The following is a 23,372-nucleotide window of genomic DNA, read 5'->3' as shown; positions in this document are numbered from 1 at the left end:
ACTTATTGCCTCTGTAGGGAGATGTAACAATTTTTACAAAGTTTCTTTTCATGAAGTACTTTTGATAGTTTCTTTAGCCATATATTTGTAACAGAAATAACATAAATTATCATATTTATGCTAAAGGAGAAATCTTGAGGGTGGTTGGAAAAATAGAGACAATGGTAGAGGTAATGACACTCAGGTGGTGGGATTATTGTTGGAATATCAAAATCTTATAACAACTGTATTATGAACAACTTTGTAAACCATGGTGTTACAAAGTATTAAAAATTAATTATAATAGATGGGATACTATTACCATTATTTATAAATGACAGAGTGACTCACAGTATCTATTATTATTATTTATTTTATATATTTTGATCATATTGATAAGTTCATATTTATAAGAATCATATTTCAGGATATAATTGTTTATATATGTGATAGTGAATCAAAATGGTTTTGACTGATAAGGAAGTTACTTGTATTGTTAAAATGTCCTAATATTCATCTAATCAAACTTAAGAAGATATAAAACTCAGCAAATATTTCATGGTGAAAAAACTCGACTTTCTTAGTACTTTGGTGTCACTAAAATACTATGTTCTTAAATCAGAAGCAGCATTGAGTATAGAATTTAATGAGGAAAAAAATACTATAGATGATAGCCTAAAATAGAATTTCTGTAAGTGGTTTATACTAATATGTTTACATAGCTCAATACTAAATCAGAAGGGAAAGAACACCTTGTTCTCACTCAGAGCCAATTAGAATTCCCCAGATATTACTTATATGCTTTTTTTTCTCCAAAGGAAACAGTCTTATATTTATTCCTGATAATATATAGTATTCATATATTATACATTTTACGAGAACCATATTTACTAAAATGTCCTTTAGCTTTTCCCATAACTTATGTGAATATGAATGCTGCCAGATAGAAATAAAAGCAAAGGTTCCAAAACAGTTCTTTCACAAGTTAATTTTGTCTTGTCTTAGAAGCAACTCTTTCTTAATTTTACGGAATATAAGGGACTGACTTGTTAACAAAGTTTTATTTCATTTTGTGTTTAGAGATATTAGTCTTGGGATATGCAGCATAGGCATAAACTTCTAACTTGCTTTATGATAAAATTCTAACACAAAGAGATGTAAAGACCATAACACAATAATTTAGCTGTTTGAGTTATTTCATTTAGAGTGAGATTTCTATCCTTAATCTTTTGACTATGCATAAGGGTTAAAAAGCGTTAAGCCTTATCTTGGTTAAGAGAACAGAACAGGCATATAAAGAAAGCTACTACTCTGGAAGATCCCTCAAATCTCCAAGGTCATCTCCTTTGGACCACAATAATAATGCACTTTTCTAATAAGGTCTTCTATTTAAATTAACCTAAAATGGCTTCACTACAAAAGTTATTTCATTAAAATGCCAAAGTTTGAGCTATAATTTGCTTTTAAAAATACATTTTGCAATTAGGAAGATTTTAGCATCATTCCAGTTAAATTATACCTTAAGAGATAATACTCCATGGAAGATACATTTTCCTTTGATAATATTACTTCTCTTCCATGTGTACCATAATAAATAACCAGAAATTTTCTTAAATATTGTTCCACTAAAAAATTTTGAACTTTAAAATTACTGGTTATTCTAGTTAATCAGTGGGGGAAATAATCTAACAAATCTTTTTGTTCTAGCTTTCAAGAAGCTTGCTTTATAAATATAGTCAAATCACATTCTTATAGTCATACTAGAGCTATGAGATCTCTAGAATTAAGAACAGTTTAAATCAGAGGTCATCAAAGATTATTTTATAGTTATAAAAATTGCAATTAAAATTCATAAAAATATGTTCCCAAGAAAAATTAAAATTAGCCGAATTAGATATTTTTCAAGTTTCAAATAACTTGCTCAGCTGTAAGCATTGTAAAAAGATTGAAATGTAATTGTCATTAATATCTTAGTCATTTTGATAATTGTATTGTAACAAATCAGGAGGACATATTCCACAGTAACAAAGGGAACAGTATAACATATATTTCTGCTAATATCAGCAATACCTTATTTTCATCCTTTACATTCTGAGAAAATGTTTTATACATTATATTATTTTATGTCATATTTACTCTATGAAATGTACCTTGATAAAATTCTTGTTACCAAGAATTTTGATAACAGAAATTTGAAAGTGGAATCACAAAACCCACAGAAAGATTTCTAACTTAGAGAAGAAAATTAATGCATTTAAATGAGCAGAGAAGAATCTTTATCAATGTTTCTATTCCAAAAATATACATGCCTATGACTGTTAACACCTAAAGTTAATGTCTGAAAACCTTGAGTGCCCATGCAGTATTTTAATATAGGTCTCAATGCTATACAGTTTAAATATTCAAAAAAAGAAAATGTTTTCCTCGTTTTAATAGTTATTGATACATATTATTTATTGACTCACATTAAATTAATATTTATTGACACATATTAGATACATTTTTAGCCACAGCCAGCAGTTCTCTGGACTTATCTGGCTCTGTGCTCAGGGAACACAGGACTCAAGGGACCATATGGTGTTCCAGGGATTTAACCCAGGTCAGTCAGCTAAATGCAAGCACCCTACCCACTGCACTATCTTCCAGGCCCCATAAAATACATCCTTATAACATTTAAGTATTGCAATAGGCCTATGTTATAAGAATATCTTAGAGGTATTGAGAAGCTTCAGAGAAGTATAGTAATTTGTCATACTAAGCAGTGTGAGGGTGGGGTGGGAAGCGGGCGCATGGAGTTTCAAATTTAACTGTACCTAGTCTTTACAAAACATGAATTTAAACATTGAAAGAGTTTAAAGATAGAAAGCTCTGATGTGAAGGAAGGATGTTGTGTTTTATTTATTACATCAAACTCACTTGCATGTTAACACAGTGGTTAGGAAAAGAAAGGGATCACCATTGTTTGAACGCCCTTGTAATTGTCAATTTAAGAATTTAAGGTCTACCTTTGCATAATTACATCCCTAACATTAGATAGATAGATAGATAGATAGATAGATAGATAGATAGATAGATGATAGATAGATAGGGTCCTCCTATTCATCGATTTGCTCGAGCGGGCCCAGTAACGTCTTCATTTTGAGACTTGTTGTTACTGTGTTTGGCATATCAAATATGTCACGGGTAGCTTGCCAGGCTTTGCCGTGCGGGCAAGATACTCTCGGTAGCTTGCCGGGCTCTCCGAGAGGGGCGGAGGAATTGAACCCGGCTGTGCCAGGCAGGCTGCATGCGAGGCAAACGCCCTACCACTGTGTTATTGCTCCAGCCATTCTTAACAAAAAATGAGGAAAGGTGATGTAATACAGGAAGAAGTGATTACTTCCCCTGCGGAGACTTGTTCAGAGCATAAGGATACATTTGAAGGAAATAGTGTAGCCTGGAGATACAGTAAAATTTTAGTAAGTCCATCTAGGGCAATCAAGAAATGTGTATTTGTGACATTCAACTATGGACGAAGTGTAATTCATTCCCACTAAAGTAAATTACGAGACAAGCATGAAGAACAGGTTATAGTTATAGGTGTTACTTCCTCTCAGTATATGAGTACTACTTCAGGGATAAAGGTTTCCCTGCCACATTGGAAAATCCATCTGCTGATTTTTCTTGGAAATAAAGTCTTACGACAGCTTTACGAAAGCTATGATCAGTGGGCTCTTCTTCTTGTCTCTATCAGGCCATTAGTGTAATTCTTCTCACGAACAAGCCCTCACAGGATTCTAAAACATTGTCTTTAATACTACTCTGAGGACATTCAGTAACAAAATAAAACAAAGTATGTTAGCTCTGTACGCCCCTATTTTCTTAAATGCATCTTACTGCCACAGAATAAAAACAGCACCTTTAAGAACTTTTAACAAAAATTCCACCAGAACAATTCCCCTAGGAGATTCTCCTGGGAATTTAGGCTGCCACCAACTGACAAAAAACTCTCTCCCAAATTAAAATTTGAAGAAATATTGCTTCCCTCCCATCTGAAATTTTTTTATGAAGTAATATGTTCTCAAAACCTCCTGAACGACATGTCACACAATACTTCAATTTGAAAGATCAAAATTATCTGGAAAGACTTTATATTAGAGATCCCGGTTCTCTTTGCCCTGGGTTTCTAATTTGTTAAATTTGGTGGTGAATCTAAATATCTATCTGTTCATTAAAACATAAATTCACCCATTTGTGTTAAGTTTTAGGTAATGCCAATATTCAAATTGGAGCATCTCAACTACTGTACATACAGTAACAGGAATGCAAGTCAATTTTTATTAAAATTTTACTCAAAAAGTAATAGAAGTGCAATTTGGGATCTCAAATACCATACAATAACTTTAATAACACAGCTTAGAATGAATACTATATTTACTTGGAAACGTCATGTGTTTTTCATGCTGATAAAAGTAAACATTTGACAGAAAGATGCTTCTTACCATTCTAGATAATAAAATTCTAGATAATAAACAATACTAGAGACTTCTTTCCTCAGGCTGGACATTCCCTCCATGTCACGGCATTTAGGCAGAGCAAGCACTTATGTTTGCAACTCTTATGTTCCCCTGGGCTTCATGTCTCATTCACCCTTGAACTGTGTCTCATATCTACACTGCTTTAATCTCAGCCTCAAGGAGCACTTTCTGAGTTACTTATTCTCAATTATATTTCTCTATAATAATCTTAATTTTATTCACATCCTTTTATAACTTCACGATAGAAGAATCTATAATATAATATATTTTTATTCCAGATAAATTACCTGCTTTATCAGAAGTACTCCCGTAGAGACTGAAGCAAATAGCGCAGCGGGTAGGGCATTTGCCTTGCATGTGGCCAACCCAGTTTTGATTACCAGCATCCTATGTGTCCCCTGAGCACCACCAGGAGTAATTCCTGAATGGAGAACCAGGAGTAACCCCTGTGCATTGCCAGGTGTGACCCAAAAAGCAAAAGAGAAAAGTACTTTCGTAAATTTTTTGTCTTTTCACATCACATGACCCCTGCTAAACAAGGAATTTTCAGTTTGATTTGTGAAAAACAGTAGTTTGTAGAAGTCTATAAAGTAGAAAGAAATAGCTGGACTTCTGAATTTAAAAAAATATATATATACAGATAGATAGATAGATAGATAGATAGATAGATAGATAGATGGATAGATACCAAATATTACTGGAGGGCTTGGAAAATTCCAAGTAAAAACTGAAGATTACGGTTTCTAGAATTTGTCATTTTAATATCCTTGTAAAGCTGTAGGAAATAAAGAAAAGGCAAAAGGAAAGTTCACTTGATCACTTGACTTCCTGTTAATCATCAATTTGCTCGAGCGGGCGCCAGTAACGTCTCCATTCATTCCTGCTGTGTGCTATTGTAGCCCAATAGCATCTGTTCATTCTAGTAACACAAAGAGCCTCAAACCGATCATTCAGGGTTTTACAAAGAAGACTGACCATCTTGTAGGTAGGTGGCTACACGGTCTTTTGATGTTCTGTGGAATCCAGTGGGTAACCGTTCTAGTCCAGTGGTCATCTCCAAATCTCATTACATGTCCAGCACATCTGATTTTTGATGCCTTGGCAAATGAGACAGTGTCCTCTATTCTTGACTGTTAATGGAGGTCAGAACTCCGGATTTTTTCTCTCATTTGAGTGAAACGTGATACTTCAAGCATAGCTCTTTCAATTCCTTTTTGGGAGACCTGAATAGCATTCTCATCCTGTTTGCATAGGGCCCAGGTCTCTGAGGCGTATGTTAATGAAGGAAAAACAGTGGAATCAAAGAGATGTGCCCAGAGGTTCTTCTTCCTCTTGGCTATTTCTTTGACTCTCATGAAGGCATTCCAAGCTGCTCTCTTCCTTCTGCACAACTCAGATGCCAGGTCATTTGGCATGTTGACATCTCGACCTAGATACACATAACTATTGCATTCGGAGATGGTCGCTCTGTTGAGAGTGAATGGAACGTCAGGAACAAGACTGTTTCTCATAAACATTGTCTTCATGATATTCAGCTGGAATCCGAGCTTTCTACGCTTACGGTTGAAGTCGACCAGCATTTGTGCCACTTTGCTAATGTTTGGTGTTATTAGAACGATGTCATCAGGAAAGTGGAGGTGATGTAGTTGCCGACTGTCTATCTTCACTCCCATTCCTTCCCATTCCAGTTGTTGCATGACTTTCCGAGGGTGGCACTGAAGAGTTTCAGTGAAATGGTTTCACACTACCGTACCACTCTCTTGACATTATGATCACTTCTTTGTAGAATGGTGAGATTCTGGTAGTGAATCCATAATACAGCTTACAGAGGATCCTGATGTATTGAGTATGAATGCCCTGATTGGCTAGGGTTTGATGACCACTTCCATCTCAACAGAATCAAAGGCCTTCTTTAAATCAATAAACATTAGACAGAACGGCATTTTGAATTCCTGAGAAACCTCAATGAGCTTGGATATCATGTGGATATGGTTGATCGTGCTGAATCCTTTGAAGAACCCAGCTTGCTTGCATAGTTGTCCTTCATCTAGTGTTCTACCAATCCTATTCAAGATGACTCTAGTGAACAGCGTGTAGATGACAGACAATAGGCAGATTGGATGATAGTTACCAATGTCATGGATGTCTCCCTTCTTGTACAATAGTTTGTACTGATGGTTTTGCATTGGTACAGAACCTTGCATTCAGACAGGTAGCGTGTGAAGAGTCAAGCCAGTGTATTGATGAGTATTGATGGCAGGTTTTTCAGGTGTTCAGGTCTGACCTTGTCTGGGCCAGGTACTGTTCGTTTCTTTACCAACAAAATGGTGTAATTACAATGGGTCTCATTCCCCTGACCGTGAAGGAGTCACCAATACGGCAGCATTGAGAAGGATGAGGAAGGGGAGGTTGATAAAATCTCAAGGCCAAACTAGGCTGCCAAAACGAAGAAAGGCAAAAATGACTATCTGTACTTTCAATGCACATATGCTGGCATTGGATGCATGCATCGAGGATCTGATGGTACAAGCACGAAAGATCAAGTACTACATCATTGGTCTGACCGAGACAAAAAGGCATCAATCACATCATGCTATTTTTGACACTGGAGAAGAACTCTTCCTCTGAACATGCGACAAAAGACACATCAGAGGCGTCAGTATCCTTTTCAACATGAACTTGGCCATGAGCATTGATTCATACAATGGAATAGATGTGGCTCACTGCTGGCAGTTTCTCTCTTCATTGTCTATGCACCAACATCCAATAATGAAGAAGGAGAAATTGAGAAGTTCTACATGGAGCTGAAGAAGTTCTATAAAGAAGACCACACCTTTTACAAGATCATTGTCAGTGATATTAATGCCAAAATAGGACCAAGAAGATCAGCCGAAGAATTCCACATTGGGACCCATGACTTAGAATGGAATGAACAGAGTGAGAGCCTGTCTGAGTTCATCATGTTGACAAAGAGCATCCATAGTATCTCACAGTTCTAGAAGGCCAAATCTAAACGTTGGACATGGGAATCTCCGAGTGGACAGTTCCACAATGAAATTGACCACATCATATTCAATTGACAGTTTTGCCTGACTGATATCGCTGTTGTCCCAAAATTCCAAATGGGATCGTACCACCATCTCCTTTGCGCAAAATTCTACTTCACAGAGCGGAGAGAAAGGGCTACAAAGTTTAAAAAGAGAGCGCCCAGAATGACTACCAGCTGGGAGCTCTTTGGCACTATTGCTACAACATGGGAAGATGCTGTTGTTGACAACATTGATGAGGAATATGATTTACTGGTTCAGCACCTCCATGATTGTGTGAGGAACGCCAAGAGAGAGATAGCCACAAAAAAAAAAAAATGCCTCTCTTTGAAAACTCTTGAGCTTATTCACCAACGTGGCTTGGTGCATGGCTCAGGCAACTGCAAATGAATGTCCAAGCTCGCAAAGCAATGCAGAGATGCAATAAATGAAGACTTCAAAGAGAGAAGAGCAGCAGTGCTGGTAGATGTTACAGAAGCCGGGAAAAGCACTCATAATGCCTGCTTGTCCTTCGCCAACTACAAGACCAAGATTACTGCCCTCCGACTTCCTGATGGATCTACCAGACCTTCCAGAAGGACAATGGAGAAGATTATTCATGACTTCTACTCAGATCTCTTTGATAGCCACGTACACCTGCCCACATACCAAATTCCACAGGATGGATATGTCGTTCCTAATGTTCTCCCTTCTGAAATAGACATGCCATTTCATTGGTAAAGGAAAGTTATAGAATAAGAAAATGAAACTTTAAGGTCAATTATTAGATGCTAAAAATAAAAAGAAAAATAATTGTATAATGCTAAGGAACCTGGCATTTACTCATATCTGATTTATTAATACATTTTGAATTGTTTGATTTTCTCAGTGATTTTATCTTCAGTTTAGTATTATCAATCATTGATTCCTAGCTAATTCTGAGCTTCATTTAATGAAAAATTCTGAGATAGCTCACCATATTTTTTGAAGGCCATTTTGAATGTGCTCAGAGAAAGTAGAGCTTGTTTGTTCAATACAAAGTTGTGATGTATGTGGTGAAGTAAGAGACAAAATTTAAGTATGTTCAACTCTGTAGCATTTGAGGTAAAGCCTACAGAAACAATGATTAAAGTTAAAATTAAAATAAAAAAATAAAATTTCTTGTATTTTATGAATTAAGTCATCATGATTTAAGTATGAAATGGGGTACATATTTTATTGTGGTTAGGAAAACGTTTAGACATTTTTAGATAATATGTAAAAATATTCTATGTTATATTATTCTGAATACACAACGGATAGCTTGCCAGGCTCTTCCGTGCGGGCAAAATACTCTCAGTAGCTTGCCAGTCTTTTCGAGCAGGATAGAGGCTTTTGGGGCGACCTCTAATCACCCTTGTAGGTGTTACCATATTTGAACCCTATAAAATATGGTACGACAATTCCGGAAGATGGGTATTTAGTGTCTTATGATGTGTCGCAAAGCGGCCACGTGGGTCCGGAAAGTGTCCTGGAGTGTGGCGACGACTGGGTTGTGTATTCGATATGCCAAAACCAGTAACTACAACTGGTCTCATTCACCTGACAATGAAGGCTTCACCGACATGGCAGCACTGAGAAGGATGAGAAAGGAGAGGCCGACAAAATCTCAAGGCCGACGTAGGCTGCCACAACGAAGGAAGACAAAAATGATCGTCTGTACTTTCAATGCACGTACACTAGCATCAGATGCATCCATCGAGAACCTGATGGTACAAGCGCGAATGATCAAGTACGACATCATTGGTCTGACCGAGACAAGAAGGCACGAATCTCACCATGCCATTTTCGACACTGGAGAAGAATTGTTCCTCGGAACATGCGATAAAAGAGGTGTTGGAGGTGTCGGTGTCCTTGTCAACACAAACTTGGCCAAGAGCATTGATTCATTCGAATGCCTAACAACCCGAATGGGACGTTTACATTTGAATAGATGTGGCTCACTGCCTGCAGTTTCTATCTTCGTTGTCTACGCACCAACATCTCATTATGATGAAAGAGAAATCGAGAAGTTCTACATGGAGCTACAGAAGTTCTATAAAGAAGACCACACCTTCTACAAGATCATTGTGGGTGATTTTAATGCCAAGATAGGACCAAGAAGATCAGCTGAAGAACTTCACATCGGGACCCATGGCCTAGAATGGAACGAACAGGGTGAGAGACTGTCTGAGTTCATCATGTCAACCAAGACCATTCATGGTAACTCACAGTTCCAGAAGGCAGAATCTAAACGATGGACATGGGAGTCTCCCGGTGGATGATTCCACAACGAAATAGACCACATCATATACAATCGACGGTTTTGCCTGACCGATGTCGCTGTTGTCCCAAAATTTCGAACGGGATCGGACCACCGTCTCCTTCGTGCAAAATTCTACTTCACAGAGCGGGGAGAAAGGGCTGCAAAGTTCAAAAAGAGAACTCCCAGAATGACCACCAACTGGGAACTCTTTGGTACTATTGCAGCAACATGGGAAGATGCCATTGTTGACAACATTGACGAGGAATACGATCGACTGGTTCAACACCTCCATGAATGTGCGAGGAACGCCAAGAGAGAGATAGCCACAAAAAATCGCCTATATTCGAAAACTCTTGATCTAATTCAGCAGCTTGGTTTGGTGCATGCCTCAGGCAACCGCAAGCTAAATGTCTGAGCTCGCAAAGCAGTGCAGAGATGCGATCAAGGAAGACCTCAAAGAGAGAAGAGCAGAAGTACTGGTAGATGCGGCAGAAGCTGGGAAAAGTATTCGTTTCATCCGCCTGTCCTTCGACAACTACAAGACCAAGATGACTGCCCTCCGACATCCTGATGGATCCATCACATCCTCCAGAACGGCAATGGAGAAGATTATCCATGACTTCTATTCAAATCTCTTCGATGGCCATGTCCACTTGCCGACATACCAAATTCCACAGGATGGACATGTCGTTCCCAATGTTCTCCCTTCCGAAATCTGACACGCCATTTTGTTGGTAAAGAAACAAACAGCACCCGGCCCAGACAAGGTCAGACCTGAACACCTGAAGAACCTGCCGTCAGTACTCATCAATACACTGGCTCGGCTCTTCACTTGCTACCTGTCTAAATGCAAGGTTCCGTCCCAGTGGAAAACCAGCAGGACCGTACTACTGTTCAAGAAGGGAGACATCCGTGACATTGGCAACTATTGCCCGATCTGCCTATTGTCTGTCATCTACAAGTTGTTCACTTGAGTCATCCTAAATAGGATTGGCAGAACACTAGATGAAAGACAACCTTTGGAGCAAGCAGGGTTCCGCAAAGGATTCAGCACCATCGACCTTTCCACACGATAACCAAGCTCATTGAGGTTTCTCGGGAGTTCAAGATGCCGCTCTGCTTAACGTTCATTGATTTAAAGAAGGCCTTTGATTCTGTTGAGACGGAAGCGGTCATTGAAGCCCTAGCCAATTAGGACATTCAAGCCCAATACATCAGTATCCTCCATGAGCTGTATTGCGGATTCACTACCAGGATCTCACCATTCTACAAAGAACTGATTGTTGATGTCAAGAGAGGGGTGTGGCAGGGTGATACCATTTCACCAAAACTCTTCAGTGCCATCCTCGAGAACATCATGAGATGACTGGAATGGGAAGGAATGGGAGTGAAAATAGATGGTCGGCAACTACACCACCTCTGCTTTGCTGATGACATTGTTTTAATAACACCAAACATCAGCCAAGCGGCACAAATGCTGGCCGACTTTGACTGTGAGTGTGGAAAGGTAGGACTACAGCTGAATCTTACAAAGACAATGTTTATGAGAAACAGCCTCTTTCCTGAACGCCCCATTCGCTCTCAACAGAACGACCATTTCCTAATGCAACAGCTATGTGTACCTAGGTCGAGAAGTCAACATGACAAATGACCTGGCACCCGAGCTGCGCAGGAGAAAGAGAGCGGCTTGGACCGCCTTTAAGAACGTCGAAGAAATAGCTAAGAGGACAAAGAACCTCCGGCTCTGGGCTCATCTCTTTGATTCCACTGTTCTTCCTGCATTAACATATGCCTCAGAGATCTGGGCCCTACACAAACAAGATGAGAACGCCATTCAGGTCTCCCAAAGAAGAATAGAAAGAGCTATGCTTGGAATATCACGTTTCACTCAAATGAGAGAAAGAATCCGGAGTTCTGACATCCGTCGACGATCAAGAATCAGGGATGCTGTCTCATTTGCCAAGGTGTCGAAAATCAGATGGGCTGGTCACGTAATGAGATTTAAAGACGACCGCTGGACTAGAGCTGTTACCCACTGGATTCCACGGGATGTCAAAAGACAGTGTGGCTGCCCACCTACCAGATGGTCAGACTTCTTCGTTAATATCATGAATGATCGGTTTGAGGCTCTTCATGTTCCCAGAGCAAACAGATGCCATTGGGCTACACTAGCATGCGACAGGGACAAATGGAGACGTTACTGGCGCCCGCTCGAGCAAATCGACGACTAATGGGAAGTTAAGTGATTAAGTGATTAAGTGATATTATTCTGAATAATTTTCCATATTTCGATGAGTTTCCTAATAGATTCGATTGTTTTATTGGCAACCATTTGAGTTAATGAGTTAATTGCTGATGCAGATCTAAGTAATTGCATCTTAAATTAGTAAATATTATGGTTATATCATATAGAATATAGTATTCTAATATATAATATGTTATATAATATATGATGTAATATATCATATAATGTGATATTATATGATATATTATATAATATAATAAAAATTTATTATTATTAAAAGAATTTGTTATAATTATTTTGGGCTAGAGCAATAGCACAACAAGTAGGGCATTTGCCTTGCATGCGGCCAACACAGCTGATCCAAATTTGATTCCTCCGCCCCTCTCGGAGAGCCCGGCAAGCTACCGAGAGTATCTCGCCCACATGGCAAAGCCTGGCAAGCTACCCGTGACATATTCGATATGCCAAGCACAGTAACAAGTCTCACAATGTTACTGGGCCCGCTTGAGCAAATCAATGAACAATGGGAGGACAGTGACGTGACAGTTATAATTATAAAATAATTATGACAGAATAATAAAAACAATTGTTATAATTATATATAACAGAATAATAAAATAATTTGTTATAATTCTTTTGGCATGGTGTTCCTGAAGGCTAGATTAGAAATTAAATCTTGTTAGGAAGCCATGGATTATGTCATTATCTACTCTGTTATTAACAAATAATCTGTATTCGTAGATGCAATTGTTCTTGGACAAAGGACACAGAAATATGAGCTGTATACATATATATATATACATATATGTAAATAGTATGATATGTATGGTGTCTTATGTGATATATGAAGACTTTTTATATTTGACACAATAAAGTTGTTATTATGAACTCAAATAGGGCAGAAGAGAGCAGAGGGGTTAAGATAAATTGGTTTGCGTGCAGCCAATCCTGTTTCCATTTTCTATACCACATATTCTACTCCGAGCATCACCAAGAGTGATCCTGAGGAGAACCCAAGATAAGCCCTAAGCACAGAAGAATGTGACAACCCCCCCAAAAAAGAAAGAAACTAATTTCAAATAGTAATCCAAAATTTATAATGCGGTGCTGTGTTTCTATTTTCCTAATTTGTAAAATGTAGGTAACAATCATATTTACATAATAGAATTTTTGTGAGTTAAAATAGCTAATATATATATATATATAAAATCATGGTCCTCCTGTTTATCGATTTGCTCGAATGGGCCCAGTAACGTCTCCATCGTGAGACTTGTTGTTACTGTGTTTGGCATATCAAATACGTCACAGGTAGCTTGCCAGGCTCTGCCGTGCGGGTGATATACTCTCGGTAGCTTGCCGGGCTCTCCGAGAGGGGTGGAGGAATCGAACTCGGGTAGTCCATGCTGGCTGCTTGTAAGGCAAATGCCCTACAGCTGTGCTATCGCTCCAGCCCATATATATATGATACACATAAAAAAAAGAAACAGAAGTTCAGAAACAGAAGTTCAGTGATGCTTTGCCTATTATTAACTGTTGTAATTATCAAAATGAGAGCCAATACATTAATTCGCACTTGTCATTAGTTTTAAAAAGGAAATATTTCAACAAACACAAAAGCAGATGGTGTATAGCTATACACAAAAACTCATATTCAACACTACACTATACTTTCCAAATCACTCTTTAAAAATAAATGAAACAAGTAAATACTGTAGATGCAGGTCTAACCCTATTTTTTATACCCTTTTCTTTTTATTCAGCGATCACCACTATTCTGACATTGGTGTGCATCAGTTTTCATATCAGTCATATATGCTATTATTTCTATATATTTTAATTAGAATAAAAACTGGAAAAGTTATGTATCACTAAAATTAAGTGATTATATATAGAGCAATGTATTTATCTATCCAATGTATCTATCTATTTGATAGCTAGACATATATAATCACTATATATATGTCTACAAACATATATGTATATATACACACACATATGCATTATGCTCTACATGAATCTCCGCTTTAAAATTTTATTTACTTTTAGGTGTGGAGTTGAAGAGATTTGGCTCAAACACAGCAGTGTTTAGAACTTAGTCTTGCAGTGCTCAGGGCTTACGCCTGGCTCTGCATGCAGAGTTCAGTCCTGGTGGGACTCAGGGAACCATATGGGATGCTGATAGTCAGACCTAGGTGGCCAAATGCAAGGTCAGTGTCCTACTTACTATATTATCTCTCACTGGAAAACAGTGAAAATTTTTCAAAATGCTAAACAAAGACATATAAAAACCTAGATATCCTACTCGTGGACATCTATCCAAATAATATAAACATAATTAATATAAAAAACATTAATTCAAAATGATATATTAGTTCTAATATTTATTAGACTTCAATTTATAAAATGTAAATTTATGGGCATATAATTTAAGCAATTATATAAATATTTAAATAGTATGTAATTATAGAAAGTAGATAAAATATAGTTTATAAGTAAATGTATTTTATACATTTTGGAATACTACACAACTATAAGATGAAATCTTTACATTTATGATAACTTGAATGAAATTGAAATGGGTTTGATGAATGAAATTGAAAATAAATGAAAATCAATTTTCACTGATTTTTTAAAAAGGCTGAATCAAGTTAGCTTCATGTCAACACTGTAAAATGGGGTTCCTTCGTCTCTGCAAACTTGCTAATACTTTTTTTTCTGCCCTTTTTTAGAGAGGTCATTTCCATTTAGAATAATTGAAATACATAAAGAAGACAAATATTGGATATTTTTATTCATATGTGGCATAGAAAAAAATAAAGCAAAAGGAGAAAAGCTACTCCAAAGTTCACTCCTGGATTCAGACCACAGAATTTCATTTGTCCAAGAGTGAAGACACTGGAGACCATGACTCTGGGCAAATCTAATCAATGGTGGCAGAAGAATTTGAGCACTTTGGTGGTGGGCTTACAGTGGCAACTTATTTTTGAAGAGATGTGAGAAGGCACTCTCAAAACAGAAAAAAATTATGCAAATGAATGCTACTATGTATTTGCTTTTATTGGTGTGCAGAAAGGTAGAGGATAACAACCAATCACTTGATCACTTGACATCTCGTTACTCATTGATTTGCTCAAGCAGGTGCGAGTAACATCTCCATTTATCCTTGTCACATGCTAGTGTAGCCCAATGGCGTCTGATCGCTCCAGGAACACAGAGTCTCAAACTGATCATTTAGGGTCTTGACAAAGAAGTCTGACCATCTCATAGGTGGGCAGTCACGCGATCTTTTGAGGTCTCATGGAATCCAGTCGGTAAAGCCTCTAGTCCAGCAATCATCTCCAAATCACATTGCATGTCCAGCCCATCTGATTTTTTTTTTCTTTTTTTATTAGTGGGCTGGAGCGATAGCACAGCAGTAGGGCGTTCGCCTTACAAGTGGCCAACATGGCCAACCCGAGTTCGATTCCTCCGCCCCTCTCGGAGAGCCCAGCAAGCTACCGAGAGTATTCCATATGACAAACACAGTAACAACAAAGTCTCCAATGGAGACGTTACTGGGCCCACTCGAGCAAATCGACGATCAATGGGAGGGCCTTTTTTTTTTTATTAGTGAAACACCATGAGGTACAGTTATAGGCTTACAAATTTTGTGCTTGGGTTTCAGTTATACAATGATCAAGTGCCCATCTGATTTTTGATGCTTTGGCAAACAAGGCTGTGTCCCTGATTCTTGGTCTTGGACGGAGGTCAGAATTCCTTGAGTGAAGCATCATAGCTCTTTCGATTTCTCATTGGGAGACCCAAATAGCCTTTTCATCCTGGTTTTGTAGGGCCCAGGTCTCTGAGGCATAGGTTAATGCAGGAAAAACAGTGAAATCAAAGACATGTTCCCAGAGGTGGAGGTTCTTCATCCTCTTAGCTATTTCTTCGATGCTCTTGAAGGGATTCCAAGCTGCTCTCTTCCTCCTGGCAACTCAGATGCCAGGTCATTGGTCATGTTGACTTCCTGACCTAGGTACACATAAGTACTGCATTTGGAGTTGTTCATTCTGTTGAGAGCAGATGGAACCTCATGAAGGAGTCCATTTCTCATAAACATTATCTTTGTGAGATTCAGTTGCAGTCTGACCTTTCCACACTCACGGTCGAAGTCAGCCAGCATTTGTGCTGCTTGCTGATGTTTGGTGTTATTAGAACGATGTCATCAGCAAAGCGGAGGTGGTGTAGCTGCCAACTGTCTGTCTTCACTCCCATTCCTTCCCATTCCAGTCGTCCTATGACTTTCTCGAGGGTGGTACTGAAGAGTTTTGGTGAAATGGTATCACCCTGCCGAACCCTTCTTTTAACATGGACGATTACTTCCTTGTAGAATGGTGTGATCCTGGTAGTGAATCCATAATACAGCTCAGAAAGGATCCTGATGTATTTGAACACCCTGTTTGGCTAGGGCTTCCATGTCCGCTTCAGTCTCAACAGAATCAAAGGCTTTCTTTAAGTCCATCAACGTTAGACAGAGCGGCATCTTGAACTCCCAAGAGACCTCAATGAGTTTTGTTACCATGTGGACATGGTCAATCATGCTGAATCCTTTTCGGAACCCAGCTTGCTCACATGGTTGTCCTTCATCTAGTGTTCTGCCAGTCCTATTCAGGATGACTTGAGTGAACAGCTTTTAGACAATGGACAACAGGTAGATCGGGCAATAGTTGCCATTGTTCTGGATATCTCCCTTCTTGTACAGTAGAACGGTCCTGCTGGTTTCCTTTGGGATGGAACCTTGCATTCAGACAGGTAGCGTGTGAAGAGCTGAGCCAGTGTATTGGTGAGTACTGACGGCAAATTCTTCAGGTGTTTGGGTCTGACCTTGTCTGGGCTGGTTGCTGTTTACTTCTTTACCAACAAAATGGCTGGTCGGATTTCTGAAGGTAGAACCTTGAGAACGACATATCTATCCTTCTCCCTTCCGAATAACCAAAAAATTATGAAAATAAATGGTCTCTACTTAGAGACTCAGTAATTAAATTGACCTCAGTAACAACATATAATCATAATGTAACATATAATCAGAAAAATAACCTGTAATAATTTGCATTGAGACTTGTATTTGTATTATAATATCCATCATCACAATTCTAATGTATGTTTTCTCCCCTTCCAAAAATAATTGGCAACCAATCACAGAGAAAATCAAACTCATAAAGTAAGAGTAATTGAAATAATGTAATGTATTTCTCTCAAAATTAAAATTAATGAGTGAATTCCCACATTATGGCAGGGTTAAAAATCACCCTTTGAACACTTACATGAGTCATGACTCTCTGAAAAATTATTTTAAAGAACAAGTAAAAGACGAAGAAAACACCAGCTTGGCCAAAGTCAATCATTTATCTCTGAGATTAAGATGAATAATAAACAAGAACATATTATTTTTAATTAAGATGGTATTGGTCATCTAAAATTTTACTGTGAGGTTTCTGTCTAGAACAAACCTTTAACTACATTTCATGAAAGTTAAAAATAGAAAATCTTTATTGTACTATAATTCTGTTTGGTATTAATTATTATAGACATTCTGAATAGGTTGGCTGGAAGGTTTCAAACTTATACAACTATTTCTAGAGCTCTGTATTTTATGACATTTTGCATTTTTCCTTTATTGTATGCTTTTAGGTAACCCATTAACATGCTTTGTTGCATTTCATATAAAACGAAATGAGATCAATACACATCTTAAACTCATTATGCTGATATTACAAATGCAAATTGCTTGCTACCTACAGAGTAGTTAAATATCATCCTGCAGTTTCCTGTTACTTATGAACAATTTAGAAATAACATCAGCCATTTAAAATGTGTTTTCTTTGTCTACTCAATTTTGTACTGCTTTCATATCTTGGAGAATGAGTTGCAATGTCAAATAGACTATGATTCCTATACTCATAAAATTATTAGAACAAAAATGAATGTAGCATTTCTACTTACTTTGAAGCTAACTTCTAGAAAATTCTTAGTCACTTTATTCTACTTTTAGCTTTTCCATTCGCAAAAGTATCAACAAAAACACATTGTTGGCCTTAGACAGGGATTCCACTTGCAAGAAGTTTTCAGTCATTAGAGTCTCTCTGGACAAAGCAGCAGTCACTTATCTACGGGCTCCCCTACAGGATGTGTTGTGAACGTTTTCTCCACTAGCAACTTCAGAGAATGGAAATTATCAGGAAATGAAAATCCAATTTGGCCTCAGCATGTAGCAGCTCTTCCAGAACAATATATGCTTAAGAAGTATAATTACAGGACTAGCTCCAGCTTGAAAATGTCGTGGGAAATTTTACTAAGACATACATACTGTGTTCCTAATCATCAGAAAGAAGTTAGTCTCCTTCCCACTCTTGGGACTCACTTTTCCCAAAGACTAGACTCAAGGTTCAATTATGAGTTCATTACTCTTAAGCATATTTTGAGATTTCATTTGAGTTCTTAATGAGAAATTATGGTTTCACTTTGTACAAAAATCCCTTATTTTAACTCCTATATATACACACATTTATATTTAAGTGTATATATACATATATAAATGTGTATATATAGATATATATAGGTAGATAGATAGATATTTAGTTCACACCCGTAACTTTTCTTTTTGTACACACTTCTTCCTGGGTCTTATTGTCTGATTGCAAACTACAGTTAGTTAATCATAAAGTCATCTACTATTCTGTCCTGCTGAAAGGAGACTAAAGAAGGTATTCACAATGACCTACATTTATTTATTTATTTTTAATGAGACCCTTTATTTTTTTATTATTATTATTGAAACACCATGAGGTACAGTTGTATACTTACAAATTTTTGTACTTGGGTTTCAGTTATACAATGATCAAGTACGCATCCCTCCACCAGTGCCCATTCTCCACCAGCACTGATCCCAGTATCCCTCCCACTACCCATCCCCCCATCCCACCCAGCCTCTGTGGCAGGGCATTCCCTTTTGTTCTCTCTCTCCTTTTGGGTCCTGTGGTTTGCAAAAGAGCCATTGAGTGGCATTCATGTTCGATCTATAGTCAACTTTCAGCATGCATCTCCCATCCTGGGAGGATCCTCCCAACACCCTTTATTTGGTGTTCCCTTCTCTATCTGAGCTGCCTTTTCCCCTAGCATGTGCGGCTGGCCTTCAAGCCATGGAGTGAACCTCCTGGTACATATCTCGACTATTCTTGGGTGTTAGTCTCCTACTTTGTTACTTTATGTTCCCCAGATGAATGCAATCTTTCTATGTGTGTCCCTCTCTTACTGACTCATTTTGCTTAGCATGATACTTTCCATGTAGCACCACTTTTATGTAAATTTTATGACTTCATCTTTTCTAACAGCTGCATAGTACTCCATTGTGTAGATGTATCAAAGTTTCTTTAACCAGTCATCTGTTCTCGGGCACTCAGGTTTTTTCCAGATTCTGCCTATTGTATAGAGTGCTGCAATGAACAAACAAGTGCACATGTCACTTGACTATACTTTTTTGCCTCTCTGGGATATATTCCTGGGAGTCGTATTGCTGGGTCAAACGGGTGCTCAATTTTTTGAGAATCGTCCATACTGTTTTCCAGAAGGGCTGAACCAGTCAGCATTCCCACAGCAGTGAAGGAGGCAATGACCTATATTTAAATCTTTTCTTTGTGTATTGTATTACAGTTGAACAGTTGTTAATTAAAAATTTCAAAGTCTGAGAAAGGAAAAAGGCTTTGGAAGGGAAGTGACTGTAGTATTTTGAGATAGTAGGATCAAAATGTAGTGTATGAAATAGCATAATGATTTTTCTAACTGAAGTTTTGTAAAGGTGATTCCAATATAATGATTCATTAAAGATATCGATCATTTAATTCATTATAATGCACTTTGACAGTTAAATGTTAATATTAATCATATATAGAGATAGATGGATAGATTTGTTCTAACCATTTTGGAAAGCTTAGATTGGCTAATATAAACTCCTAAAGCTAATCTGAGCTTTCCCAAACTATCAGAACAGAATGTCACCATCTGTGTGAATTAAGCAGTAGAACTTTATCTCCTGGAAGTTTAGGCAAACAGGAAGCAATAGATCAAGGTGTCAACATGTTCTGCTTTCGCTGAGACCTCTTTCCTTGGCTTACACATGGTCATCTTCTCACTGTACTCTTCCAGGATTTTCTTTCTCTGTGAGCATCCCCGATGCCTGGTATCTTTTTGTGTGACAAAATTTCCTTTGACAAGGATACTGGACCTAATGAATTAGGGTCCATCTTAAGAAATCTTTTTTAAATTTAATCACACTTAAAGCCCGGGGGCGGCTAGCACATACAGGACATGTGCTTTATTCTTCTGTGCTCTCTCCCCAGCCTTTTTTCCCATGATTTTGGATTAAATGTCTCAATCGCATATGGCAAGGGCAGAACTATAAGGTCACTAGAAACATCTAAGTGTTAAACAATACCATTTTGGTCAAATTAATCAACCACATGAAGTCTATAAAGGTTAAGTGTTAATGCCTACCTTAATTACTAAAATCTAAATTACTGAATGTAGCCTGCCCACACGGCAGAGTCTGGCAAACTCCCTGTGGCATACCCAATATGCCAAATACCAGTAACACTGATGGGTCTCATTCTCCTAAAGAACCTTGAATATAATCTCAGGGCTAGGATGAAGGAGACGTTACTGGGGCCTGCTGGAGGCAATCGACGATTAACAGGATGACTTGTGATTATGAATTACTAAAATCGAGTCATATTTTAGTTATATGATCTAACCATTTAGAATGGCAATTCAGAAGTGTGAAAATTAGCAATAATACATATTTTAATTTAATAAGTTAATTTGATTTATTCATTGCAAATCCAAACTGATACTTAGCAATCCTTTTAATGGAAAAAAATCTAGAGTCATTTCTGAACTCGTAATATGCTTCTCAACTATGCCATGCTTTCAGTCTGACCTATATTACCTTTTTTTTTTGACAAGTTCAATCTTGTCCTAGTCTTTCTGACCAACACATTCTAAAGTCTTAGTGAGTTTTCTGTTGATACTCAAATCTTTTTCTCAATTCAGACTATTTTTAAGCCTATATTGCATCATGTGTATTAGTTGCCTATTGCATGTACTCCCTACTAGTTATAAAATCATCTATAACTTTCTGTTTTCCTATTGCCAACATCTAATATTATCATGGACAAAGCAAAATTTCAATAAGTGTTACTAAATGACTGATTCAAATAATTTAATTTATAAATTAATTTAGCGCCAAATAGTGATAACAAAGTCATTGTCAGCCTCAAATTTATGTAGCTTTATTTCTTTCCTCCTGCCGTTGAAAAACAAGAGGACAGTGCTATGGTGCTACAGTGCTACTATTATTATTGGGTTGGAGCGATAGCACAGCAGATAGGGCATTTGCCTTGCACACGGCTGACCCAAATTCTATTCCTCCGCCCCTCTTGGAGAGCCCACAAGCTACCAATAGTATCCCACCCACATAACAAACGTGATATCCTGGCAAGCCCTCCGTGGCCTATTCAATATGCCAAAAACAATAACAAGTCTCTCAGTGGAGATGTCACTGGTGCCTGCTTGAGCAAATCGATGAACAATGAGAGGACAGTACTACAGTGCTATTTCTTTCCTTTTGACAACCACCAGTCTCTGTAGGGTCAGCTGGGGGAAGGGTAAGAATGGAGCCCAAAACACCACACAAGCATATCATTTGTTCCATCACTAAGCCACATCCCTGACCCTCTCTTCATTTTGTGTAATGAAATTAGGCATATATTTTGGCTGTGTTCTAGAACGATTTTCATCTCCTAAGGAATCCTTCTAATTATAAGCTAATCTTGAGGATTATTCTTCATTTAAGGTTCCCAATGGGTTTCCCATCTTTTTCTAGTTCCAGTTACATTTCACTAGTTTTCTGTCATATATTATTTATTCTCTATGAAGTCTAATTTGGAATTCATATTTAATCAATCAAAATCATGAAAGCTACTGCTCTGTTAAACCTAGAAATTAAAATCTTTGCCATTTCAAATTATGTAATTATAAATTAAAATTTTAAGAACTCTTTAAAGAATCCTTGTTTAAGATTAATAAAGAACCTTTTAGTTAGAATTAATAAATGCAAAATTTTGTCAGTATAAGCATTTTGGAAAACAAAAGAAGTAAGCAAGGACTTTATCAGTTAATTCTTAATAAATAATGACCAGAAATAATTAAATGAGACTAGCAATAATCTTTTTTCAGAAAAGTAACCAAGTCTTGTTTCTTTTCTCACGTTTAAATACTCTCAACTGTAAAATTCATTCTAGACTGTGAAATTGCAATGTTTTCCTTGCATAAAGTCATCACTAATGATGCTGTGACCACTTCTTAATTTATATAAATTTCAAATATCCTCCTCAAATTTTTGCTTTGTAGGGAAAAAAGACACACAAAACTGAGGATTTGTTGTTGTGAGTCTTTCTATTTCAAAAACATCAGATTTTCTCAAATAGTTTATTTCACATGTCAACATTAACTAATAAAAGTCAATGATTTTATTGTCCTAAGGTTCAAAATGGGTTTGTTTTTATACTAAGTTCATTTTCTATCATAATATCAAAAACTTTTTTTCAAAAGGATATAATCAGCATAGAAAAATGTTAAGAATCTTCCACTGGAGAGGTGAATAAGAGGTTATATTAATGACTTTCTGAAAAAGTCAAATAGCAAAAGCAATGTGTAAAAATTAAACCAGAATTTTATAAATTATTGTTTTATACAGACAAAACAGTTTGCTTTTAATGGCTTGCTATTTATCACTCTGCTTATTTGGGAAGATCAAATCACTGAATGGTGCTTCATAAATCATGGCATACATATCATTCTAATTTAAAGTATAGTCTAGTAGGTTCTTAAACAAACAAAAAGTCTGTAAGACTTCCTTAAAAGTCACTTTCTTTTTATTGAACATTAAAATAATTTCTGAGGTATTTTCTTGAACTATAGAACTCAAGTTTCACTTTAACTCCAACACTTCACAAGCAAGTTTTTAGGGTCAATATCAAAGAAAAATATCCTCAGAACAACCAAACAAATGTGAGTTTAATGGGTAAAATGAGATGGTATGGCTATGAGTGAGTATAAATTTCTATTTTAAACGTTTCTCTATTTTAGTTCATAGGAAAATAGAAAGAATTTATATTAAGTTTATATATTATGTTCACAAGTCTAATGAAAGCTAACATTTTGCTATAGTCACTAAGGGTAGAGAAGCACACTGACTTAGGATATAAATGAATAAAATTGATTTAAAA

This window comes from Sorex fumeus, unplaced genomic scaffold, assembly GCF_029834395.1.
Source record: "Sorex fumeus unplaced genomic scaffold, SorFum_2.1 ptg000265l, whole genome shotgun sequence".
Lineage (NCBI taxonomy): Eukaryota > Metazoa > Chordata > Mammalia > Eulipotyphla > Soricidae > Sorex > Sorex fumeus.
Note: the sequence above shows the minus strand (reverse complement) of the source record.